Here is a 27,715-nt window from a genome sequence, read left to right on the forward strand (position 1 = left end):
ACAGTGTGTTTTGTTCCGTATAAGTATGCTAATACTATTCATTATGGAGTTGAAAAGGTTGTTGTTATGGTGTGGTGGCATCATTTTAATCCAGTATAGAAGTATTATTGTAATATTAGTCCTTGTACAGTGTGTATTGCTCTGTAAAAGTACGGTAATAATATTTGCTGTCTGTGTGGGGATACGACTGTGGTTATGGTGTGGCAGTATTATTTCATCATGTAATAGAGGTATTATCGGTAATATTAGTCTTTGTGTAGCTTTGTGTTTTGTAGAAGTATGGTAACATTATTCATTTTATATATAGAGGACACGGTTTTGGTTATGGTTTGGCGGTATTAGTTTGGCTTAGTATAGGGTATTATTGGTCAAACTGTGCTTTGTTCTGTAGTCCTGGTAATATTAATTCGCTATGTAGTGGGAACAGTTATGGTCACAGTGTGGCAATATTATTGGGAATATTGTTTTTTGTACTGTATGTGTTTGTTCTCTAAAAGTATTGGTAATATAATTTCACTAAGTAGTGGATATGATAGTGGTCACAGTATGGCGGTATTGTTGGTCATTAAACTGTTTTATTCTGTAGAAGTATTGGTAATATTAATTCGCTATGTAGTGGGAATAGTTGTGGTCACAGTATGGCGGTATTATTGGTTTTTGTACTGTGTGTATTTCTTCTCTAGAAGTATTGGTAATATTATTTTACAATGTGGTGGATGTGGTTGTGATCTGATCACAGTATGTCGGTAATATTTTGGCTTAGTATAGTGGTATTATTGGTGATAATGGGCTTTCTATAGCATATTGTCCCTTAGGGCTAGTTTCCCTGGTGTAAATACATATAAATAAAATGGAGCACACTAAGGGTACCGTCTCACAGTGCCATTTTCATCGCTACGACGGTACGATTCGTGACGTTCTAGCGATATCGTTACGATATCGCAGTGTCTGACACGCAGCAGCGATCAGGGACCCTGCTGAGAATCGTACGTCGTAGCAGATTGTTTGGAACTTTCTTTCGTCGCTTGATCACCCGCTGACATCGCTGGATCGTTGTGTGTGACACCGATCCAGCGATGTGTTCGCTTGTAACCAGGGTAAACATCGGGTTACTAAGCGCAGGGCCGCGCTTAGTAACCCGATGTTTACCGTGGTTACGAGCGTAAACGTAAAAAAACCAAACAGTACATACTCACATTCCGGTGTCTGTCCTCCGGCGTCTCAGCTTCTCTGCACTGTGAGCGCCGGCCGGCCGGAAAGCGACCGCTGTGCTTTCCGGCTATGGTGCTTACACAGTGCAGAGAAGCAGAACGCCGGGGGACAGACACCGGAATGTAAGTATGTACTGTTTGGTTTTTTTACGTTTACGCTGGTAACCAGGGTAAACATCGGGTTACTAAGCGCGGCCCTGCGCTTAGTAACCCGATGTTTACCCTGGTTACCCGGGGACTTCGGCATCGTTCCAGCGCCGTGATTGCAAAGTGTGACCGCAGTCTACGACGCTGGAGCGATAATCATACGACGCTGCGACGTCACGGATCGTGCCGTCGTAGCGATGAAAATGGCACTGTGTGACGGTACCCTTACTCACGGAGTATTATGGCACAGGGAGTGTCGTAACCAGTAGGGTTGATGCATGAGATATATTTGTAGAAGCATTAAACACAATCTTATCTGCAGCTTAGTGGAAACCTCCTGTGAATATAACAGGACTACACGGGGCTGTGTGCGAGCAAATATATCCTGATAATAGTATAATAGATGTGACTTCAATATTTGTGTACATTAATGCCTATACAGTACATAATTATTATAATACGATTCTATATTTCAGGACTACGTTTCTGTGAGGTAAATTTATGAGGAAAAAGTGTCATATTTTGGGCACATTAATGCCTTCTTGTCCAAAGCAGCCAAAACACAGCTTATACACAGGTGAGGTAAAATGAAAGCTGCTCTGTGATTGGTTGCTATGGGCAACGAGGCCTGTTCTGACATATGAGGCCTAATGTTGTGGAAAAAAGATTGAGAAATCTAACTTTTTTTCCCCAATGATATAATTCAGTGACAGAAATTTCTGCAACAAAATCTGTCTTAGGCTACTTTCACACTAGCGTTAACTGCAAACCGTCTCAAAACATCTTTTTTCAGAAAAAACGCATCCAGCAAAAGTTTTTGCTGGATGCGTTTTTTCCCCATAGACTTGTATTGGCGACGTATTGCGACGGATTGGCATACGTCGTGTACGTTTTACGACGTATGTGTCGAAATTTGGCGACACGTCGTCGGCAAAAAACGTTGATTGTAACTTTTTTTGTCTCCGCCTAAAAAACGTGTCGCGACGTATCCTGCGGCATACATCGTTGGCTGCAATGGAAGCCTATGAGCGACGGATGCGTCGGGACACGTCGTACGACGCAATACAGCGCTGCAATACGTTTTTTTTACACTGAGCATGCTCAGAAGCAGAATTTTGTTGCCAATTGGCCAGACACCCCCAAATCTATATAAACCTGGCCTGGGCCTTCAACCCCACATATGCCTGCAAGACCCAGAGAGGAGAAGACTGCCAGCAAGACCCCAGCCAGCCCCAAGACCCCAGCCAGCCACAGGACCCTGTTGTGAAATTGGATTTTGGGCTCCCCCGGTGGCCACTGGTGGAATTGAACTGGTGTGCATCATCCCCTCTGTTCACCTGTTTCCATCTGGATGTGGGAGTCGCTATTTAACCTTGCTCCTCTGTCACTTCCATGCCGGTCAACATTGTAATCAGAAGCCTTTCTGTGCATGTTCCTGCTTCTAGACAACTCCCAGCTAAGTTGGACTTTAGTCCTCGTTTGTTTTTGCATTTTGTTCCAGTTCACAGCTGTAGTTTCGTTTCTGTGTCTGGAAAGCTCTTGTGATCTGAAATTGCCACTCTGATGTTATGAGTTAATACTAGAGTCCTAAAGTAATTTCAGGATGGTATTTTGATAGGGTTTTCAGCTGACCATGAAAGTGCCCTTTCTGTCTTCCTGCTATCTAGTAAGCGGACCTCAATTTTGCTAAACCTATTTTCATACTACGTTTGTCATTTCATCTAAAATCACTGCCAATATATGTGGGGGCCTCTGTCTGCCTATCGGGGAAATTTCTCTAGAGGTGAGCCAGGACTATATTTTCCTCTGCCAGGATTAGTTAGTCCTCCGGCCGGCGCTGGGCGTCTAGGGATAAAAACGTAGGCTACGCTACCCGGCTACTGTTAGTTGTGCGGCAGGTTTAGTTCATGGTCAGTTTAGTTTCCATCCTTCCTAGAGCTAGTACTCATGTTTGCTGGGCTATGTTCTCTTGCCATTGAGAACCATAACAGTTTGACCGGCCGCAAAGGGTTAAATTAATTGACAGAGAAAGGAGAGAAAAGAGAAGTCTGCTGAAGATTTTTTTTTTTTTTTTTTCCCTTCCCTTCAGTTCTGAGTGTGCTTGTAATTGAATCTCTTGCAAGTCTGCCTATATTGCAGCCTTTCTCTCTCTCTCTCTCTCCTTCTAATCCTGGAATGGCTCTGTGTTCACCTGTTTAAAATGGATATTCAGAGTTTAGCTGCAGGTTTGAATAATCTCACCACGAAAGTTCAAAATTTACAAGATTTTGTTGTTCATGTTCCTATATCTGAACCTAGAATTCCTTTGCCTGAATTTTTCTCGGGGAATAGATCTTGCTTTCAAAATTTCAAAAATAATTGCAAGTTGTTTTTGTCCCTGAAATCTCGCTCTGCTGGAGATCCTGCTCAGCAGGTCAGGATTGTGATTTCCTTGCTCCGGGGCGACCCTCAGGATTGGGCTTTTGCATTGGCTCCAGGGGATCCTGCGTTGCTCAATGTGGATGCGTTTTTTCTGGCCTTGGGGTTGCTTTATGAGGAACCTCAGTTAGAGCTTCAGGCGGAAAAGGCCTTGATGTCCCTATCTCAGGGGCAAGACGAAGCTGAAATATACTGCCAGAAATTCCGTAAATGGGCTGTGCTTACTCAGTGGAATGAGTGCGCCCTGGCGGCGAATTTCAGAGAGGGTCTCTCTGATGCCATTAAGGATGTTATGGTGGGGTTCCCTGTGCCTGCGGGTCTGAATGAGTCCATGACAATGGCTATCCAGATCGATAGGCGTCTGCGGGAGCGCAAACCTGTGCACCATTTGGCGGTGTCTACTGAGAAGACGCCAGAGAATATGCAATGTGATAGAATTCTGTCCAGAAGTGAACGGCAGAATTTAAGACGAAAAAATGGGTTGTGCTTCTATTGCGGTGATTCAACTCATGTTATATCAGCATGCTCTAAGCGTACTAAGAAGCTTGATAAGTCTGTTTCAATTGGCACTTTACAGTCTAAGTTTATTCTATCTGTGACCCTGATTTGTTCTTTATCATCTATTACCGCGGATGCCTATGTCGACTCTGGCGCCGCTTTGAGTCTTATGGATTGGTCCTTTGCCAAACGCTGTGGGTATGATTTGGAGCCTCTTGAAACTCCTATACCCCTGAAGGGGATTGACTCCACCCCATTGGCTAGTAATAAACCACAATACTGGACACAAGTAACTATGCGGATTAATCCGGATCATCAGGAGATTATTCGCTTTCTTGTGCTGTATAACCTACATGATGTGTTGGTGCTTGGATTGCCATGGCTGCAATCTCATAACCCAGTCCTTGACTGGAAAGCTATGTCTGTGTTAAGCTGGGGATGTAAGGGGACGCATGGGGACGTACCTGTGGTTTCCATTTCATCATCTATTCCCTCTGAGATTCCTGAATTCTTGACTGAATATCGTGACGTTTTTGAAGAACCTAAGCTTGGTTCATTACCTCCGCACCGGGAGTGCGATTGTGCCATAGATTTGATTCCGGGTAGTAAATACCCTAAGGGTCGTTTATTTAATCTGTCTGTGCCTGAACATGCTGCTATGCGAGAATATATAAAGGAGTCCCTGGAAAAGGGACATATTCGTCCTTCGTCATCTCCCTTAGGAGCCGGTTTTTTCTTTGTGGCTAAGAAAGATGGCTCTTTGAGACCGTGTATTGATTATCGGCTTTTGAATAAAATCACGGTTAAATATCAATATCCGTTGCCACTGCTGACTGATTTGTTTGCTCGCATAAAGGGGGCCAAGTGGTTCTCTAAGATAGATCTCCGTGGGGCGTATAATTTGGTGCGAATTAAGCAGGGGGATGAGTGGAAGACCGCATTTAATACGCCCGAGGGCCACTTTGAGTATTTGGTGATGCCTTTTGGTCTTTCAAATGCCCCTTCAGTCTTTCAGTCCTTTATGCATGACATTTTCCGTGATTATTTGGATAAATTTATGATTGTGTATCTGGATGATATTTTGATTTTTTCGGATGACTGGGACTCTCATGTCCAGCAGGTCAGGAGGGTTTTTCAGGTTTTGCGGTCTAATTCCTTGTGTGTGAAGGGTTCTAAGTGCGTTTTTGGGGTTCAAAAGATTTCCTTTTTGGGATATATTTTTTCCCCCTCTTCCATCGAGATGGATCCTGTCAAGGTTCAGGCTATTTGTGATTGGACGCAACCCTCTTCTCTTAAGAGTCTTCAGAAATTTTTGGGCTTTGCTAACTTTTATCGTCGATTTATTGCTGGTTTTTCTGATGTTGTTAAACCATTGACTGATTTGACTAAGAAGGGTGCTGATGTTGCTGATTGGTCCCCTGCTGCTGTGGAGGCCTTTCGGGAGCTTAAGCGCCGCTTTTCTTCCGCCCCTGTGTTGCGTCAGCCTGATGTTGCTCTTCCTTTTCAGGTTGAGGTCGACGCTTCTGAAATCGGAGCTGGGGCAGTTTTGTCGCAGAGAAGTTCCGATTGTTCCGTGATGAGACCTTGTGCCTTTTTCTCGCGTAAATTTTCGCCCGCCGAGCGGAATTATGATGTTGGGAATCGGGAGCTTTTGGCCATGAAGTGGGCTTTTGAGGAGTGGCGTCATTGGCTTGAGGGGGCTAGACATCAGGTGGTGGTATTGACTGACCACAAAAATCTAATTTATCTTGAGTCCGCCAGACGCCTGAATCCTAGACAGGCGCGCTGGTCGTTGTTTTTCTCTCGGTTTAATTTTGTGGTGTCCTACCTGCCGGGTTCTAAGAATGTTAAGGCGGATGCCCTTTCTAGGAGTTTTGAGCCTGACTCCCCTGGTAACTCTGAACCTACAGGTATCCTTAAGGATGGAGTGATATTGTCTGCTGTTTCTCCAGACCTGCGGCGGGCCTTGCAGGAGTTTCAGGCGGATAGACCTGATCGTTGCCCACCTGGTAGACTGTTTGTTCCTGATGATTGGACCAGTAAAGTCATTTCTGAGGTTCATTCTTCTGCGTTGACAGGTCATCCTGGAATCTTTGGTACCAGGGATTTGGTGGCAAGGTCCTTCTGGTGGCCTTCCCTGTCTCGAGATGTGCGAGGCTTTGTGCAGTCTTGTGACGTTTGTGCTCGGGCCAAGCCTTGTTGTTCTCGGGCTAGTGGATTGTTGTTGCCCTTGCCTATCCCGAAGAGGCCCTGGACGCACATCTCGATGGATTTTATTTCGGATCTTCCTGTTTCTCAGAAGATGTCTGTCATCTGGGTGGTGTGTGACCGTTTCTCTAAGATGGTCCATTTGGTTCCCCTGCCTAAGTTGCCTTCTTCTTCCGAGTTGGTTCCTCTGTTTTTTCAAAATGTGGTCCGTTTGCATGGTATTCCGGAGAATATCGTTTCGGACAGAGGAACCCAATTCGTGTCTAGATTTTGGCGAGCATTCTGTGCTAGGATGGGCATAGATTTGTCTTTCTCGTCTGCTTTCCATCCTCAGACAAATGGCCAGACCGAGCGGACGAATCAGACCTTGGAGACATATTTGAGGTGTTTTGTGTCTGCAGATCAGGATGATTGGGTTGCTTTTTTGCCTTTAGCGGAGTTTGCCCTCAATAATCGGGCCAGCTCTGCCACCTTGGTGTCTCCTTTTTTCTGTAATTCGGGGTTTCATCCTCGATTTTCTTCTGGTCAGGTGGAATCTTCGGATTGTCCTGGAGTGGATGCTGTGGTGGAGAGGTTGCATCAGATTTGGGGGCAGGTAGTGGACAATTTGAAGTTGTCCCAGGAGAAGACTCAGCTTTTTGCCAACCGCCGGCGTCGGGTTGGTCCTCGGCTTTGTGTTGGGGACTTGGTGTGGTTGTCTTCTCGTTTTGTCCCTATGAGGGTTTCTTCTCCTAAGTTTAAGCCTCGGTTCATCGGCCCGTACAAGATATTGGAGATTCTTAACCCTGTGTCCTTCCGTTTGGACCTCCCTGCATCTTTTTCTATTCATAATGTTTTTCATCGGTCATTGTTGCGCAGGTATGAGGTACCGGTTGTGCCTTCCGTTGAGCCTCCTGCTCCGGTGTTGGTTGAGGGCGAGTTGGAGTACGTTGTGGAAAAAATCTTGGACTCCCGTGTTTCCAGACGGAAACTCCAGTATCTGGTCAAATGGAAGGGATACGGTCAGGAGGATAATTCTTGGGTGACTGCCTCTGATGTTCATGCCTCCGATCTGGTCCGTGCCTTTCATAGGGCTCATCCTGATCGCCCTGGTGGTTCTGGTGAGGGTTCGGTGCCCCCTCCTTGAGGGGGGGGTACTGTTGTGAAATTGGATTTTGGGCTCCCCCGGTGGCCACTGGTGGAATTGAACTGGTGTGCATCATCCCCTCTGTTCACCTGTTTCCATCTGGATGTGGGAGTCGCTATTTAACCTTGCTCCTCTGTCACTTCCATGCCGGTCAGCATTGTAATCAGAAGCCTTTCTGTGCATGTTCCTGCTTCTAGACAACTCCCAGCTAAGTTGGACTTTAGTCCTCGTTTGTTTTTGCATTTTGTTCCAGTTCACAGCTGTAGTTTTGTTTCTGTGTCTGGAAAGCTCTTGTGATCTGAAATTGCCACTCTGATGTTATGAGTTAATACTAGAGTCCTAAAGTAATTTCAGGATGGTATTTTGATAGGGTTTTCAGCTGACCATGAAAGTGCCCTTTCTGTCTTCCTGCTATCTAGTAAGCGGACCTCAATTTTGCTAAACCTATTTTCATACTACGTTTGTCATTTCATCTAAAATCACCGCCAATATATGTGGGGGCCTCTGTCTGCCTATCGGGGAAATTTCTCTAGAGGTGAGCCAGGACTATATTTTCCTCTGCCAGGATTAGTTAGTCCTCCGGCCGGCGCTGGGCGTCTAGGGATAAAAACGTAGGCTACGCTACCCGGCTACTGTTAGTTGTGCGGCAGGTTTAGTTCATGGTCAGTTTAGTTTCCATCCTTCCTAGAGCTAGTACTCATGTTTGCTGGGCTATGTTCTCTTGCCATTGAGAACCATAACAGGACCCCAGCCATAAGACCCCAGCCACAAGACCCCAGCCTGCCACAGGAGCCAGCCACAGGACTCCAGCCACCATAGAGCCAGTGTGAGTATTGCAATTTTTGTGTGCATCTGTGTGCCTGTGCATTTGTGTGTATATATGAGGTACTGACTACAGCAAGAGCTTAAAACCTGAAGAGAACCAGAGGCCTGCCATCGTCCTGCACCAGCCAGTGCCATGCTAGAGTCCAGATCCACCCTGATGCCAGCCTGTTGTGAAATTGGATTCTGGGCTCCCCCGGTGGCCACTTGTGGAATTTAACTTGTGTGCATCATCCCCTCTGTTCACCTGCTCCTATCAGGATGTGGGAGTCGCTATATAACCTTGCTCCTCTGTCAGTTTCATGCCGGTCAACAATGTAATCAGTAGCCTTTCTGTGCATGTTCCTGCTACTAGACAACTCCCAGCTAAGTTGGACTTTTGTCCTTGTGTGTTTTTGCATTTTGTTCCTGTTCACAGCTGCTGTTTCGTTACTGTGTCTGGAAAGCTCTTGTGAGCGGAAATTGCCACTCTGGTGTTATGAGTTAATGCTAGAGTCTTAAAGTAATTTCTGGATGGTGTTTTGATAGGGTTTTCTGCTGACCATGAAAGTGCCCTTTCTGTCTTCATGCTATCTAGTAAGCGAACCTCGATTTTGCTAAACCTATTTTCATACTACGTTTGTCATTTCATCTTAAATCACCGCCAATATATGTGGGGGCCTCTGTCTGCCTTTTGGGAAAATTTCTCTAGAGGTGAGCCAGGACTGTCTTTTCCTCTGCTAGGATTAGGTAGTTCTCCGGCTGGCGCTGGGCATCTAGGGATAAAAAAACGTAGGCATGCTACCCGGCCACTTCTAGTTGTGCGGCAGGTTTAGTTCATGGTCAGTATAGTTTCCATCTTCCAAGAGCTAGTTCTCATATATGCTGGGCTATGTTCTCTCGCCATTGAGAATCATGACAGTTTGACCGGCCAAAAAAAAGGGTTAAATTACTGGCTGAGAAAGGAGAGAACAAAGAAGTCTGCTACAATTTTTTTTTTTTTTCCCCTCTAGTTCTGAGTGTGCTCTTAATTGAATCACTTGCTAGTCTGCCTATACTGCAGCCTTCCTCTCTTCCTCTCCTTCTAATCCTTGAATGGCTCTGTGTTCACCTGTTTCAAATGGATCTTCAGAGTGTAGCTACAGGTTTGAATAATCTCGCCACAAAGGTACAAAATTTGCAAGATTTTGTTGTTCATGCACCTATGTCTGAGCCTAGAATTCCTTTGCCTGAGTTCTTCTCGGGGAATAGATCTCACTTTCAAAATTTTAAAAATAATTGCAAATTGTTTTTGTCCCTGAAGTCTCGCTCTGCCGGAGACCCTGCACAGCAGGTCAGGATTGTAATTTCCTTGCTCCGGGGCGACCCTCAAGACTGGGCTTTTGCATTGGCACCAGGGGATCCTGCGTTGCTCAATGTGGATGCGTTTTTTCTGGCCTTGGGGTTGCTTTATGAGGAACCTCATTTAGAGCTTCAGGCGGAAAAGGCCTTGATGTCCTTGTCTCAGGGGCAAGATGAAGCTGAAATATACTGCCAAAAATTCCGCAAATGGTCTGTGCTTACTCAGTGGAATGAGTGCGCCCTGGCGGCGATTTTCAGAGAAGGTCTCTCTGATGCCATTAAGGATGTTATGGTGGGGTTCCCTGTGCCTGCGAGTCTGAATGAGTCCATGACGATGGCTATTCAGATCGATAGGCGTCTGCGGGAGCGCAAACCTGTGCACCATTTGGCGGTGTCTACTGAGAAAACGCCAGAAAATATGCAATGTGATAGAATTCTGTCCAGAAGCGAGCGGCAGAATTTTAGACGAAAAAATGGGTTGTGCTTCTATTGTGGTGATTCAACTCATGTTATATCAGCATGCTTTAAGCGTACTAAGAAGCCTGACAAGTCTGTTTCAATTAGCACTTTACAGTCTAAGTTTATTCTATCTGTGACCCTGATTTGTTCTTTGTCATCTATTACCGCGGACGCCTATGTCGACTCTGGCGCTGCTTTGAGTCTTATGGATTGGTCCTTTGCCAAACGCTGTGGGTATGATTTGGAGCCATTGGAGGCTCCGATACCTCTGAAAGGGATTGACTCCACCCCATTGGCTAGTAATAAACCACAATACTGGACACAAGTGACTATGCGTGTTAATCCGGATCACCAGGAGGTTATTCGCTTTCTGGTGCTGTATAATCTACATGATGTTTTGGTGCTGGGATTGCCATGGCTGCAATCTCATAACCCAGTCCTCGACTGGAGAGCTATGTCTGTGTTAAGCTGGGGATGTAAAGGAACTCATGGGGACGTACCTTTGGTTTCCATTTCATCATCTATTCCCTCTGAGATTCCTGAATTCTTGTCTGACTTTCGTGACGTTTTTGAAGAACCCAAGGTTGGTTCACTACCTCCGCACCGGGAGTGCGATTGTGCCATAGACTTGATCCCGGGTAGTAAATACCCTAAGGGTCGTTTATTTAATCTGTCTGTGCCTGAACACGCTGCTATGCGAGAATATATAAAGGAGTCCTTGGAAAAGGGACATATTCGTCCTTCGTCATCTCCCTTAGGAGCCGGTTTTTTCTTTGTGTCTAAGAAAGACGGCTCTTTGAGGCCGTGTATTGATTATCGACTTTTGAATAAAATCACGGTTAAATATCAATATCCGTTACCACTGCTTACTGATTTGTTTGCTCGTATAAAGGGGGCCAAGTGGTTCTCTAAGATTGATCTCCGTGGGGCGTATAATTTGGTGCGAATCAAGCAGGGGGATGAGTGGAAAACCGCATTTAATACGCCCGAGAGCCATTTTGAGTATTTGGTGATGCCTTTTGGTCTTTCAAATGCCCCTTCAGTCTTCCAGTCCTTTATGCATGACATTTTCCGCGATTATTTGGATAAATTTATGATTGTGTATCTGGATGATATTCTGATTTTTTCGGATGACTGGGACTCTCATGTCCAGCAGGTCAGGAGGGTTTTTCAGGTTTTGCGGTCTAATTCCTTGTGTGTGAAGGGTTCTAAGTGTGTTTTTGGGGTTCAGAAGATTTCCTTCTTGGGATACATTTTTTCCCCCTCTTCCATCGAGATGGATCCTGTCAAGGTTCAGGCTATTGGTGATTGGACGCAACCCTCTTCTCTTAAGAGTCTTCAGAAATTTTTGGGCTTTGCTAACTTTTATCGTCGATTTATTGCTGGTTTTTCTGATGTTGTAAAACCATTGACTGATTTGACTAAGAAGGGTGCTGATGTTGCTGATTGGTCCCCTGATGCTGTGGAGGCCTTTCGGGAGCTCAAGCGCCGCTTTTCTTCCGCCCCAGTGTTGCGTCAGCCTGATGTTGCTCTTCCTTTTCAGGTTGAGGTCGACGCTTCTGAAATCGGAGCTGGGGCGGTGTTGTCGCAGAGAAGTTCCGACTGCTCCGTGATGAGACCTTGTGCTTTTTTTTCCCGTAAATTTTCGCCCGCCGAGCGGAATTATGATATTGGGAATCGGGAGCTTTTGGCCATGAAGTGGGCTTTTGAGGAGTGGCGTCACTGGCTTGAGGGGGCCAGACATCAGGTGGTGGTATTGACTGACCACAAAAATTTAATTTACCTTGAGTCTGCCAGGCGCCTGAATCCTAGACAGGCGCGCTGGTCGTTGTTTTTCTCTCGGTTTAATTTTGTGGTGTCTTACCTACCGGGTTCTAAGAATGTTAAGGCGGATGCCCTTTCTAAAAGTTTTGAGCCTGACTCCCCTGGTAATTCTGAGCCCACAGGTATCCTTAAAGATGGAGTGATATTGTCTGCCGTTTCTCCAGACCTGCGGCGGGCCTTGCAGGAGTTTCAGGCGGATAGACCTGATCGTTGCCCACCTGGTAGACTGTTTGTTCCTGATGATTGGACCAGTAGAGTCATCTCTGAGGTTCATTCTTCTGCGTTGGCAGGTCATCCTGGAATCTTTGGTACCAGGGATTTGGTGGCAGGGTCCTTCTGGTGGCCTTCCCTGTCACGAGATGTGCGAGGCTTTGTGCAGTCTTGTGACGTTTGTGCTCGGGCCAAGCCTTGTTGTTCTCGGGCTAGTGGATTGTTGTTACCCTTGCCTATCCCGAAGAGGCCTTGGACGCACATCTCGATGGATTTTATTTCGGATCTGCCTGTTTCTCAGAAGATGTCTGTCATCTGGGTGGTGTGTGACCGTTTCTCTAAGATGGTCCATCTGGTTCCCTTGCCTAAGTTGCCTTCTTCTTCCGAGTTGGTTCCTCTGTTTTTTCAAAATGTTGTTCGTTTGCATGGTATTCCGGAGAATATCGTTTCTGACAGAGGGACCCAATTCGTGTCTAGATTTTGGCGGGCATTCTGTGCTAGGATGGGCATAGATTTGTCTTTTTCGTCTGCTTTCCATCCTCAGACTAATGGCCAGACCGAGCGGACTAATCAGACCTTGGAGACATATTTGAGGTGTTTTGTGTCTGCGGATCAGGATGATTGGGTTGCTTTTTTGCCTTTGGCGGAGTTCGCCCTCAATAATCGGGCCAGCTCTGCCACCTTGGTGTCCCCGTTTTTCTGTAATTCGGGGTTTCATCCTCGATTTTCCTCCGGTCAAGTGGAATCTTCGGATTGTCCTGGAGTGGATGCTGTGGTGGAGAGGTTGCATCAGATTTGGGGGCAGGTGGTGGACAATTTGAAGTTGTCCCAGGAGAAGACTCAGCTTTTTGCCAACCGCCGTCGTCGTGTTGGTCCTCGGCTTTGTGTTGGGGACTTGGTGTGGTTGTCTTCTCGTTTTGTCCCTATGAGGGTTTCTTCTCCTAAGTTTAAGCCTCGGTTCATCGGCCCGTACAAGATATTGGAGATTCTTAACCCTGTGTCCTTCCGTTTGGACCTCCCTGCATCCTTTTCGATTCATAATGTTTTTCATCGGTCATTGTTGCGCAGGTATGAGGTACCAGCTGTGCCTTCCGTTGAGCCTCCTGCTCCGGTGTTGTTTGAGGGTGAGTTGGAGTACGTTGTGGAAAAGATCTTGGACTCTCGTGTTTCCAGACGGAAACTCCAGTATCTGGTCAAATGGAAGGGATACGGTCAGGAGGATAATTCTTGGGTCACTGCCTCTGATGTTCATGCCTCCGATCTTGTCCGTGCCTTTCATAGGGCTCATCCTGATCGCCCTGGTGGTTCTGGTGAGGGTTCGGTGCCCCCTCCTTGAGGGGGGGGTACTGTTGTGAAATTGGATTCTGGGCTCCCCCGGTGGCCACTTGTGGAATTTAACTTGTGTGCATCATCCCCTCTGTTCACCTGCTCCTATCAGGATGTGGGAGTCGCTATATAACCTTGCTCCTCTGTCAGTTTCATGCCGGTCAACAATGTAATCAGTAGCCTTTCTGTGCATGTTCCTGCTACTAGACAACTCCCAGCTAAGTTGGACTTTTGTCCTTGTGTGTTTTTGCATTTTGTTCCTGTTCACAGCTGCTGTTTCGTTACTGTGTCTGGAAAGCTCTTGTGAGCGGAAATTGCCACTCTGGTGTTATGAGTTAATGCTAGAGTCTTAAAGTAATTTCTGGATGGTGTTTTGATAGGGTTTTCTGCTGACCATGAAAGTGCCCTTTCTGTCTTCATGCTATCTAGTAAGCGGACCTCGATTTTGCTAAACCTATTTTCATACTACGTTTGTCATTTCATCTTAAATCACCGCCAATATATGTGGGGGCCTCTGTCTGCCTTTTGGGAAAATTTCTCTAGAGGTGAGCCAGGACTGTCTTTTCCTCTGCTAGGATTAGGTAGTTCTCCGGCTGGCGCTGGGCATCTAGGGATAAAAAAACGTAGGCATGCTACCCGGCCACTTCTAGTTGTGCGGCAGGTTTAGTTCATGGTCAGTATAGTTTCCATCTTCCAAGAGCTAGTTCTCATATATGCTGGGCTATGTTCTCTCGCCATTGAGAATCATGACACCAGCCACTGTGAAGACCTGCTGCTTCAGCCAAAGGATTGTCAGCCTTTTGTATGTGTGTGTGTAATGTGTGTGTGTGTGTGTGTGTGTGTGTGTGTGTGTGTGTGTGTGTGTATGCGTCTTCTGATTGCGTTCACCTTTCTGCCTTTGTTGTACATATGTGTATTTGCATAAAGCTATGTGCGTGCATGTGTATGTGTGTATTTTTGTACGGCTGTGTGCTTTTGTAAGTATGTCTTCATGTGCCTGCACCTTATTATGCCTTTGCCAATCTTATGCCTGTTCATGTGGGAGGGTATGTGTCCCTGTTCAGGATTGCATCAGGATTTGGTCAGGATTTTCCATCAGTATTTGTAAGCCAAAACCAGGAGTGGGTGATAAAAGCAAAAGTGTGCCTGTTTTCCTATAAGGCCGGAGACACACTGGTGCGAGATACGGCCGAGTCTCGCTGGTTAAAAGCAAGCTGTGGCACCTGCACTCCGGAGCGGAGCGTGCGGCTCTATGTATTGCTATGCGGCTGCACGCTCCGCTCCGGAGTGCAGGTGCCACAGCTTGCTTTTAACCACCGAGACTCGGCCGTATCTCGCACCAGTGTGTCTCCGGCCTTATACTTTCCCTCTAATAATTGTTACACTCCTGGTTTTGGCTTACAAATACTGATGGAAAATCCTGACCAAATCCTGATGCGATCCGGAATGTGGACACATACCATGCATGTTTGTGTGCGTCTTGTTGATTGCATGTGCATTTGTCCATGCTTTAATTGGTTAATTGCCTTTTTCTGATGTATTGACTGTATAGTGGTCTGTGCAGCATGTGGTTTAAATGTGTTTTTTTTTGTTGTTGTTGTTTTTTAAATCTGATGTATTCTTTAAAAGTCTAGTGGTCTGCAGCTTGTGGTTTGAATGTGTGAGTGTGTTTTTTTTTTTCTATTTAAAAGTGTTGATTTTATTTTACTGTTGAAACCATTTGCAGTAGATGTACTTGTATTTAAAATAAAGAGCTTTTCTGCTCCTAATTGTGATTTAAAAAAAAAAAAAAAGTAAAAAAAAAACAACTAAAAATAAAATGTTTATTAAAAAAATGTCCGTAGTATCATTTCATAAAGGTAAATTTAAAACTGGTGTATGTACCAATGGTTACACATGCAATACAGAGTTGGTTGAGTGCTTATTTTTTAATAAAGGTTATACTGTAAAGGTGTTTTTTGGGGGGGAGGTGATTTTTAAAAATAAAATGTGGAAAACATATTTTTGCATGGTGGGTTCACATTTCAAAATTTTATTTTTTGGGACATGGAAATGAATGCTATAACGTGCAACTTTTTTTGAGGGGTTTTGGTGTTCACCTGTAATGAACATTTCTGACATAATTTTAGCAGGGTGTTTATCATTAAACATTACCTAGTTCAGGGGGTGGTCTAACTATAAATCCATTATACATATTACAGATACACCAGGACCGCAGCCACTGACCAGCCCACCAGGACCACACCCACACATCTTTCAAAGTAAGTTTTGAAGACCCCCAATCTGCTACTTCAATGTGTAGAGCAGATTGCAAGTGTGTTTTTAACTTACAGAAACACCAGGACCACAGCCGCTGCCAGCCTTGCCCACCAGGACCACAGCCGCTGCCAGCCTTGCCCACCAGGACCACAGCCGCTGCCAGCCTTGCCCACCAGGACCAGGACCAACAATTGTTTTAAAGTAAGTTTTGAAGACCCCCAATCTGCTACTTCAATGTGTAGAGCAGATTGCAAGTGTCTTTTTAACTTACAGAAACACCAGGACCACAGCCGCTGCCAGCCTTGCCCACCAGGACCACAGCCGCTGCCAGCCTTGCCCACCAGGACCACAGCCGCTGACTGCCTTGCCCACCAGGACCAACAATTGTTTTAAAGTAAGTTTTGAAGACCCCCAATCTGCTACTTCAATGTGTAGAGCAGATTGCAAGTGTCTTTTTAACTTACAGAAACACCAGGACCACAGCCGCTGCCAGCCTTGCCCACCAGGACCACAGCTGCTGACTGCCTTGCCCACCAGGACCACAGCCGCTGCAAGACACAGCAACAATGTCCTCTTCTAACAGCCCTCCTCCACAGCAACAGCGTGTATTGGTAAGGCTGGTTTCACACTTGCGTTTTGATCTGCATGCGTTTTTGAAAAAACGCATGTGGTGAAAAAACGCATGTAATCGCGGCAAAACGCCGCGTTTTTTAGACGCATGCGTTTTTTTTTTCCCATGAAAAAATCAACTAGAAAATCCACTAATAGTAGAATTAGTTAGGGTTAGGGGTAGCTTTTTATTAGAAGAATGTCCTGGTCACCCTAACCCTACCCCTAACCCCTAAACGTAACTGAAATACGTGGCACTGAAATACGTGGCACTGAAATACGTGGTACGTGGCACTGAATACGTGGTACGTGGCACTGAAATACGTGGCACTGAATATGTGGTACTGAAATACGTGATACGTGGCACTGAAATACGTGGCACTGAAATACGTGGTACGTGGCACTGAAATACGTGGCACTGAATACGTGGTACTGAAATACGTGATACGTGGCACTGAAATACGTGGCACTGAAATACGTGGTACGTGGCACTGAATACGTGGTACGTGGCACTGAAATACGTGGCACTGAATACGTGGTACTGAAATACGTGATACGTGGCACTGAAATACGTGGCACTGAATACGTGGTACTGAAATACGTGATACGTGGCACTGAAATACGTGGCACTGAAATACGTGGTACGTGGCACTGAAATACGTGGCACTGAATACGTGGTACTGAAATACGTGATACGTGGCACTGAAATACGTGGCACTGAAATACGTGGTACGTGGCACTGAATACGTGGTACGTGGCACTGAAATACGTGGCACTGAATACGTGGTACTGAAATACGTGATACGTGGCACTGAAATACGTGGCATTGAAATACGTGGCACTAAAATAAGTGATACGTGGCACTTAAATACGTGGCACTATGACTGTCACAAAAAGGTTCATTAAACGGTTAGGGGTGAGGTTAGGGGTAGAGTTAGGGTTAGGGTTTGGATCCCTTTATCACCTTGATGGTGGTGGGTGGCTTTTCAGTCTGTTTTCTGGGTTTTTTCTATAAAAACGCATGCGTTTTTAATGCAAACAAACGCATGTGCTTAAAAACGCATGCGTTTACATAGACAGCAATGCATTTTTTTGCCGCGAAAAAACGCATGCATTTTTTCGCGGCAAAAAAAACGCGCAAAAAAATACTACAGGTTGCATTTTTGAAAAAGAACGCATGCAGAAAAAAACCGCATGCGTTTTCAATGTTAAGTATAGGGGAAAAAAACGCATGCGTTTTTTGTGCAAAAAACGCTGCAGACAAAAACGCAAGTGTGAAACCAGCCTAAGTTAACACAAAAAATGGGTTTTTTTTTAGTTTTTTTAAATTACATTTTTATGGATAACTACATGCATAAATTATGTTTCAACAGGAAGCTGAATCAGATGAGGAGCTGTCAGAAGGGGGCGAGACGGGTGGAGAGATGCAAGTGGAGGAGGAACCAAGTGTAAGTAGTGGTGAAACAGTTGCTTCGCACATCACACTGCACCATACACAAAACAGATTTTCATACATAACTAAACACAGAAAATATATGCCTACATTACTGAGAATTTGTTTCCTTTATTTCAGTCTCCTGCTGCTGCTGCTGCTGCCGCTGAAGGTTCTCCCAGACACTCCCAGAGTCGGCGGACTCGTCGCCGCGGTCGGCCATCAGTGAGTTGTTTTTTTTTTGTTGGGAGGGGGATTCTATTGGTACTTTAGTGTTTCAGTGTAATAATTTGTTTGTTATTCTTTTTCTTTTTTTTGGGCACAGGCTTCACAGCGTGCTCCCGCCGTAGAGTACGATGATGACGATGATGACGACATCGACATAGATAGTCTTATCGAGGAGGTTCGCGAGCGGGAGCCGCTGTGGAACATGGCTGACCGCAAGCATTCCGATACCGGTGTCACCCGTCGGCTCTGGGACGAAGTGTGTCACAACCTCTTTCCAAGGTGGGAGAGCCTTCATCCTCAGCAGCTGAGCAAACTAGGTAAGTATTCACTTTCCAGTGATGTTTTGAGCTGACTGTAATGTATTGCATTTACCAATTTATTTTTTTTTCTTATTATTCTTGTCTTCACAGGTGGAAAGGTTAGGAAGCGGTGGCGGTCACTGAGGGATCGATTTAAGAGGGAATTCAACGCGGAGATGCAGGCCCCGAGTGGCTCTGCAGGAAGGAAGAGCAAATATAAACATGGCCCGGCCCTCTCCTTCCTGAGGCGAACAATGCTGAGCAGAGTGTAAGTATTCTACAGCCCACTAATAACCATGTTAACCTGTCTACTTAGTTTGCTTTCAGTCAGGGCTTTTTCATATCAATGTATTAATTTCTTTTTTTCTTTCACAGCACCTTCTCCAGCCACCGGGCGCCTGCATCTTCCTCTGCGCCCTCTGGAGCGATCCCTCCTGAGTCCGCCACTGAGGGCCACGTCGGTAGGCCCCACACCACTGACCCCTCCTCTGACCCCTCTGTCCCCTCTTCTGACCCCTCTGTCCCCTCCACTTCATCCGCCCCAAGCAGTGGAGCATTATTGCAGCCTTCATTGCTCGCATCTGATGCTGAACAGTTAGCGTTCCCTTTACCCCACCCCTCTGATCCTGCCACCTCTAGACCACCATTAGGTTCTTGGCGGCAGCGACAGAGGGGTCAGGAAAGGAGCTATGCTCCTGAGTTCTTACACCTGAATGCATCCTTCCAAGGCTCTTTCAAAATTTTGGGAGAGCAAGTGACTGCTGGTTTCAACATGGTGCAGTCACGCATCAGTGAAACAAGCCAGGAAACCAGCAGTCGCTTGGATAGGCTGCATTCAGCTGTAAGTCCAGATCCGGCCAATATTTTTTTCCAATCCATGCTCAGGAGCATGGAGAAGCTTTCTTTTGAGCAACAGATGCGGGTAATGAATACCTGCCATAATGCTCTACTGCAGGCCATTTACAAGCCCCAATCGACCCACACACCTCCCCACACATCCACTACAATTCCACCCCAGGTCCCATTTCCACCACAGGCCCCACCCCAGGCCCCATTTCCACACCATGCCCAACCCCAGGCCCCATTTCCACACCATACCCCCCATTACCAAACCCAGCCCCAATACCCACACCAGCCCCATTACCAAACCCAGCCCCAATCCCCACACCAGCACCATTACCAAACCCAGCCACAAACCCCACGCCAGCCCCATTACCCAACCCAGTCCCACTACCCAACCCAGTCACAATACCCAACCCAGTCCCCATACCCATCCCGGCCCCAAAACCAAATTCCTTCCCCACTGTTTTCTTCCTTGCCCAGCTTCCCTTCCCCAATAAGTATTCCCCCTACCCCAACACCACCCCCCCTGTGGTCAGCCTCCTGGTTTTACCCCCCCTTCCACTGCACCCCAAACAAGTAGGGTTTCCCCACCTATCGACGTGGTCCAACCTTCCAGCCCCTCCTCCTCTCGTATCTCCACCCCACACTTTCAAGACCTATAAATGGCTGTTTGTTAAAGTTATTTTCTACCCAAAAATGTAAAAACTATTTTTTATGAAAGTTTTAACAGAAAAAATATATATATATGGTTTTTGGAAATAAAATAAAGTTTTGAAAAAAGAGTTCCAATAAAATTAAGTTTGATTAAAATTCTACTCTGTGTGTGTGTGGATTTATTAAGGTCATATGGTAACTAATAACAAAGGTAAAATAAAAATAAACACCAGACGTGTCACAGGTATAAAATATTGGTTTTACTAGCAAGAAAACCACTCTTTTGTAATTTGTTTTTTTTTTTTTCTGAAGAAACACATTTTTTACATAAACAAACACATGGAAAACAGGTTAAACAATCATGTCTTGTCATGGGATCCGCCCGACAGGTGACACAAAATAATCGGCAAACTGGTCCCTCATCCTTGTAACAGAACCTGTAGAGCGAACCGAGCTGCTGCGGTAGTCCCACAAGGTGGTCTCCAACTCTTCGTCATCCAAGGTAACGGGCTCCTTTGAAAGGACAAAGTTGTGGAGCACCACACAGGCTTTAACTACCTCATCTATAGTTGTGTTTTTCAGTTTGATAGCCGTCAGTAGAACTCGCCACTTCGCCGTCAATATGCCAAAAGAACACTCCACTACTCTTCGTGCTCTAGTAAGCCGGTAATTAAAGACCCGCTTGGTATGGGTTAAGTTCCGGCTACTATATGGTTTCAGTAGGTGCGGCGACAGTTGAAAGGCTTCATCACCTACACAGACATATTCCATGGCTGGTTCACTTGTTCCTGGCAGTGGTCTGGCTGACGGGAAATCGTAGCTCTCTCCATAAAGGCAACGACCCATTGGTGAGTTTTTAACCCCTTCATGACCCAGCCTATTTTGGCCTTAATGACCTTGCCGTTTTTTGCAATTCTGACCAGTGTCCCTTTATGAGGTAATAACTCAGGAACGCTTCAACGGATCCTAGCGATTCTGAGATTGTTTTTTCGTGACATATTGGGCTTCATGTTACTGGTAAATTTAGCTCGATAATTTCTGAGTTTATTTGTGAAAAAAATGGAAATTTAGCAAAAATTTTGAAAATTTTGCAATTTTCACATTTTGAATTTTTATTCTGTTAAACCAGAGAGTTATGTGACACAAAATAGTTAATAAATAACATTTCCCACATGTCTACTTTACATCACCATAATTATGGAAACAAATTTTTTTTTTTGCTAGGAAGTTATAAGGGTTAAAATTTGACCAGTGATTTTTCATTTTTACAACAACATTTACAAAACCATTTTTTTTAGGGACCACCTCACATTTGAAGTCAGTTTGAGGGTTCTATATGGCTGAAAATACCCAAAAGTGACACCATTCTAAAAACTGCACCCCTCAAGGTGCTCAAAACAACATTCAAGAAGTTTATTAACCCTTCAGGTGTTTCACAGCAGCAGAAGCAACATGGAAGGAATAAATTAACATTTAACTTTTTAGTCACAAAAATGATCTTTTCGCAACAATTTTTTTATTTTCCCAAGGGTAAAAGGAGAAACTGGACCACGAACATTGTTGTCCAATTTGTCCTGAGTACGCTGATACCTCATATGTGGGGGTAAACCACTGTTTGGGCGCACGGCAGGGCTCGGAAAGGAAGGAGCGCCATTTGACTTTTTGAATGAAAAATTGGCTCCAATCTTTAGCGGACACCATGTCGCGTTTGGAGAGCCCCCGTGTGCCTAAAGATTGGAGCTCCCCCACAAGTGACCCCATTTTGGAAACTAGACCCCCCAAGGAACTTATCTAGAAGCATAGTGAGCACTTTAAACCCTCAGGTGCTTCACAAATTGATCCGTAAAAATGAAAAAGTACTTTTTTTTCACACAAAATTTATTTTAGCCTCAATTTTTTCATTTTCACATGCGCAACAGGATAAAATGGATCCTAAAATTTGTTTGGCAATTTCTCCTGAGTACGCCGATACCTCATATATGGGGGTAAACCACTGTTTGGGTGCACGGCAAGGCTCGGAAGGGAAGGCGCGCCATTTGACTTTTTGAATGGAAAATTAGCTCCAATCGTTAGCGGACACCATGTCGCGTTTGGAGAGCCCCTGTGTGCCTAAACATTGGAGCTCCCGCACAAGTGACCCCATTTTGGAAACTAGACCTCCAAAGGAACTAATCTAGATTCATAGTGAGCACTTTGAACCCCCAAGTGCTTCACAGAAGTTTATAACGCAGAGCCATGAAAATAAAAAATAATTTTTCTTTTCTCAAAAATGATTTTTTAGCCCACAATTTTTATTTTCCCAAGGGTAACAGGAGAAATTGGACCCCAAAAGTTGTTGTCCAGTTTCTCCTGAGTACGCTGATACCCCATATGTGGGGGTAAACCACTGATTTGGCACACGTCGGGGTTTGGAAGGGAAGTAGTGACGTTTTGAAATGCAGACTTTGATGGAATGCTCTGCGGGCGTCACGTTGCGTTTGCAGAGCCCCTGATGTGCCTAAACAGTAGGAACTCCCCACTGTCATGCTCACGCCCAGACTGGTTGGCGCGGGCGTGCGGGGGAGTGGCCCCACTGGACCACAGACCAAACCTCCCTGGAAGGGGCGTAACTAAGTAGCTTCCTAGGTGTTCGCTGGAGCCTCTGATGGTGAGGTCAGACTTGTGCAATAGGAAGCTACCAGCTACCACTCCAGGGTGGTGTCTGGCTGTGGCTGCTGATCCCACCGGGGAACGGAATATAGACAAGCAAGCGGGCACGGCTGGCAGGCACATAGGCAGGCAGACGGGTACAACAGGAACACTGTCAGGCAGGCGGGCACGGCTGGCTCTCTGGTAGGCAGGCGGGCACGGCTGGCTCTCTGGAAAGGCAGGCGGGCACGGCTGGCTCTCTGGAAAGGCAGGCGGGCACGGCTGGCTCTCTGGAAAGGCAGGCGGGCACGGCTGGCTCTCTGGCAGGACTGGTGGACAAGACTGGTACACTGGAAGAACCGGTAGGAACCGGTCTGCAGGCAGGTATGTAGAACGGGTAAGAACCTGTTCAGACACGAGGACCTAGGAATAAGTAGATAAAGACCGCAAGAGCGAATGCAGAGCGAAAGCACAGGAGCTAGAGCCAAGAACAGAAATGCAGGAGGCGGAGCCAAGTGCAAAACCGCAGGGGGCGGAGCCAAGAGCTGGAGGCTGAGCCAAGTGCAAAACCGCAGGAGGCGGAGCCAAGAGCTGGAGGAGGAGCCAAGTGCAGGAGAAGTAGAACCGCAAAGAGCGGAGCCAGGTAGAACCGCAAGGAGCGGAGCCAGGTAGAACCGCAAGGAGCGGAGCCAGGTAGAACCGCAAGGAGCGGAGCCAGGTAGAACCGCAAGGAGCGGAGCCAGGTAGAACCGCAAGGAGCGGAGCCAGGTAGAACCGCAAGGAGCGGAGAGGAGCTGCGGGAGGGAGTAACTCAGAGCAAGGCCAGGCAAACTCAGAAGCAAGACACTAACTGAGCTAACACATTGCACAGGCGCAGAACACTGGGTGGAGCTGCACTATATACTGGAGGCCTCTTGACAATTGGTCAGGAACAGATTGGACAGATGCACCAGATTCCTATAAGAACCAGAGAGTTCAGGCGCCGCCCCTCTATACACAGAACCATGAAGCATGCAGAGAGCAGAGACACAGAACATGGAGCTGGCATAAAACAGAAACCACATCATGACCTGGAGCAGTGGGTAAGATAGTGTGAGAAATGCGAGGCCATGCCGTGATGCCAGCAGAGTTGTTACAGTACCCCCCCCTTTACGGCCCCTCTTCTTCAAGCCCGCCAGAATAACTTGCAGAAGAAGGATGGGAGCATACATAGTCCAGGCCAACATGATATCTTCAGGGTAGAAGGCGGCAGGAGGGTCACCAGGTATCTCAAAAAACAAAGTCTCTTTGTGCTCTGCAGGTTTAGCTTCATCAGAAATCTCGGATAGCAAAGTCTCATTGTACCCAATAGGGTTAGCCTTCTCAATGGACTGGACCATTTCCTCAGGGTAGACAAGAAGCAGGGACTTGGAAGCTACCGACTTGTTATCTTCACCAGCCGGCCACATGGAAGCCGAATGAATACTCACAGGATACACCCTCTGCCCGATATCCAGAGACAAACTTTCAGATAGCAGAGATGTTCTAGAGTACTGAACACAGGAAAAATCACTAGAAATGAGGGTGGAGAACAACAGCTCCACCGGGTCAGAGAAAAGTTGAGGAGAACAAACTTCTGTTTTGAAGTCTTCACCAGCCGGCCACAAGGACGCTGAAGGTATAAACATAGGAACCATCTTCTGCCCGTTATCCAGAAGAAATCGTCCAAGCGGCGGGGATGTTCCTAGGAACGGAATACAGGAAAAGTCGTTGGAGACGTGTGGAGAGATAGTCACCGCTTCCCCATCTTCGGTGACATTAGCACATCTTGACTCGACGACTAAGTGTTTACTGGTATAGTCGCTGGAGATGTGTGGAGACATAGTCACCGTTTCCCCATCTTCGGTGACGTCAGCACAGCTTGACTCGACGACTAGCAGACCAGCAGAAGAAGATGTCACTGCTGAGTGTCTTTGACGCATGGGAACCAGACACTTCTCAAGACTGGGTAAGTTCAAACGAAGCACCTTACTGCAACTCTTGACCAGAGCGGGTGGTAGAGTCCTTGGCTTAGAATGACCCATGGGCATAACAGACAGCATACGGAAAACAAACTTCTTCGTGTATAAGGCTCCAACTTGGAGCTGTAGTTGTCCTTGCAGGACTAGACTGCTCTTTAGCAGGGTTCGGCCATTATCAGGCAACGCCCACACTGGGTTCTGGAGCTGAGGAATGGAGACCATACACCGACTCCGTATGACAGGCGGCTTAGACACACCAAAGCTCCCAGAAGGCAGAGAAACAGTCATTAACTTAGATGGAGAGGAAGTACTCTCGCCAGGGGCAGCCTCTCCAACTGGCCCAAGGTTTTGGAGCTTAAGATCCCCTGGACAGAGGCCATTCAGGTGTTCCTCACAACAGCAGCGACATTGTATGCCCTTCTTATGGTTGATTTCAGGCTGCTGCTTTGCCAGCCCACTCTCATCAACCTTCTTAGGCTTAACACAGGTTGCTGCTTTAACGGGTAGAGGAACAGGAGGGTCACAGACGGTCATGGCTCGACGTGGGGGTTTCTTCACGGGTTTCGCCCGTCTGGAGCGCCTCTCGGATCTAGATGGGGAAGACTTAACAGGAGCAGCAGGACAAGGCTTGTCAAAGACTTTACAGAAGGCCACCAGGAAGGCCCCTAGGTTCATGACGATAGGATCCCCTGCTTCCCAGAGGGGAGTTATCCATATTAGAGCATCTTCGGCCAGGTAGGACATGATGTAACCCACCTTGACCCAGTCAGAGGGGAAACAAGCTGCATTCTGCAGGATGTAGCGTAAGCACTGCTTCAGGAACCCCTGGCATTCTTCAGGATTCCCATAGAACCTAGGTGGGTCAGCTGGGTAGTGCTCCTCCTCATAGGCCTGAAGTTGCTTGAAGAGAGCATTAGAGACAATAATTGGGTCAGAGGTCTCTTCAATCTGAACCACCCTTGGTGGAACAAATTTTTCAGGTTGCTCATACGGGCAGGAAAAATGTTCATCATGCTCTGCGAGCGGTAGGACATGGGATACAGCGGGGGCCATGGCCTGTGCAAACTGTCATGCTCGCGCCCAGACTGGTTGGCGCGGGCGTGCGGGGGAGTGGCCCCACTGGACCACAGACCAAACCTCCCTGGAAGGGGCGTAACTAAGTAGCTTCCTAGGTGTTCGCTGGAGCCTCTGATGGTGAGGTCAGACTTGTGCAATAGGAAGCTACCAGCTACCACTCCAGGGTGGTGTCTGGCTGTGGCTGCTGATCCCACCGGGGAACGGAATATAGACAAGCAAGCGGGCACGGCTGGCAGGCACATAGGCAGGCAGACGGGTACAACAGGAACACTGTCAGGCAGGCGGGCACGGCTGGCTCTCTGGTAGGCAGGCGGGCACGGCTGGCTCTCTGGAAAGGCAGGCGGGCACGGCTGGCTCTCTGGAAAGGCAGGCGGGCACGGCTGGCTCTCTGGAAAGGCAGGCGGGCACGGCTGGCTCTCTGGAAAGGCAGGCGGGCACGGCTGGCTCTCTGGCAGGACTGGTGGACAAGACTGGTACACTGGAAGAACCGGTAGGGACCGGTCTGCAGGCAGGTATGTAGAATGGGTAAGAACCTGTTCAGACACGAGGACCTAGGAATAAGTAGATAAAGACCGCAAGAGCGGATGCAGAGCGAAAGCACAGGAGCTAGAGCCAAGAACAGAAATGCAGGAGGCGGAGCCAAGAGCTGGAGGCGGAGCCAAGTGCAAAACCGCAGGAGGCGGAGCCAAGAGCTGGAGGCGGAGCCAAGTGCAAAACTGCAGGAGGCGGAGCCAAGAGCTGGAGGAGGAGCCAAGTGCAGGAGAAGTAGAACCGCAAAGAGCGGAGCCAGGTAGAACCGCAAGAAGCGGAGCCAGGTAGAACCGCAAGGAGCGGAGCCAGGTAGAACCGCAAGGAGCGGAGCCAGGTAGAACCGCAAGGAGCGGAGCCAGGTAGAACCGCAAGGAGCGGAGCCAGGTAGAACCGCAAGGAGCGGAGCCAGGTAGAACCGCAAGGAGCGGAGCCAGGTAGAACCGCAAGGAGCGGAGAGGAGCTGCGGGAGGGGTCTCTGCAGCAAAGCTGAGCAGAGCCACAAAGAATGTGGAGAGAAGCTGCAGCAAGGGATAACTGCAACAGCAGAAGATAAGCTGAGTAGAAAGGAGCAGAAACGCAGAAGTGAGGAGCAGAGGAAAAGTAACAAAGGTTCAGAGCAGGCAGAGCTGCAAGAGTGCGGAGTGAAAGCAGACTGAGAGTACAAGGAAAGACAACAGGGAAGGAAGCCAAAGACTAGAAGACCGAGGTAAGACTAAGTGCAGACAAGGCAATGGAACAAGACACAAGGACAAAGACACTGGGACCAGGATATTCTGCCTCCTGGTGGGCGGACAACAAGACCAAGGAAATAACAGAGAATCCTCCAGAGAGGGAGTAACTCAGAGCAAGGCCAGGCAAACTCAGAAGCAAGACACTAACTGAGCTAACACATTGCACAGGCGCAGAACACTGGGTGGAGCTGCACTATATACTGGAGGCCTCTTGACAATTGGTCAGGAACAGCTTGGACAGATGCACCAGATTCCTATAAGAACCAGAGAGTTCAGGCGCCGCCCCTCCATACACAGAACCATGAAGCATGCAGAGAGCAGAGACACAGAACATGGAGCTGGCATAAAACAGAAACCACATCATGACCTGGAGCAGTGGGTAAGATAGTGTGAGAAATGCGAGGCCATGCCGTGATGCCAGCAGAGTTGTTACACCCACAAGTGACCCCACTTTGGAAACTAGACCCCCAAGGGAACTTATCTAGATGTGTGGTGAGCACTTTGAACCCCCAAGTGCTTCACAGAAGTTTATAACGCAGAGCCGTGAAAATAATAAATGTGTTTTCTTTCCTCAAAAATATTTTTTTAGCCCAGAATTTTTTAATTTTCCCAAGGGTAACAGGAGAAATTTGACCACAAAAGTTGTTGTCCAGTTTCTCCTGAGTATGCTGATACCCCATATGTGGGGGTAAACCACTGATTGGGCACATGCCGGGGCTCGGAAGGGAAGTAGTGACGATTTGGAATGCAGACTTTGATGGAATGGTCTGCGGGCATCATGTTACGTTTGCAGAGCCCCTGATGTGCCTAAACAGTAGAAACCACCCACAAATGACCCCATTTTGGAAACTAGAC

At 47.1% G+C, this 27,715-nt stretch overlaps 1 protein-coding gene across 1 annotated transcript in view; it reads right to left on the minus strand.

Moving 5' to 3' along the window:
• The window catches only part of CETP (cholesteryl ester transfer protein), a 71,011-nt gene that overhangs the window by 38,433 nt on the left and 4,863 nt on the right, over positions 1-27,715 (minus strand). The window lies entirely within an intron of this gene.

The sequence above is a fragment of the Ranitomeya variabilis genome, chromosome 2 (assembly GCF_051348905.1).
Source record: "Ranitomeya variabilis isolate aRanVar5 chromosome 2, aRanVar5.hap1, whole genome shotgun sequence".
NCBI classification, from domain to species: domain Eukaryota; kingdom Metazoa; phylum Chordata; class Amphibia; order Anura; family Dendrobatidae; genus Ranitomeya; species Ranitomeya variabilis.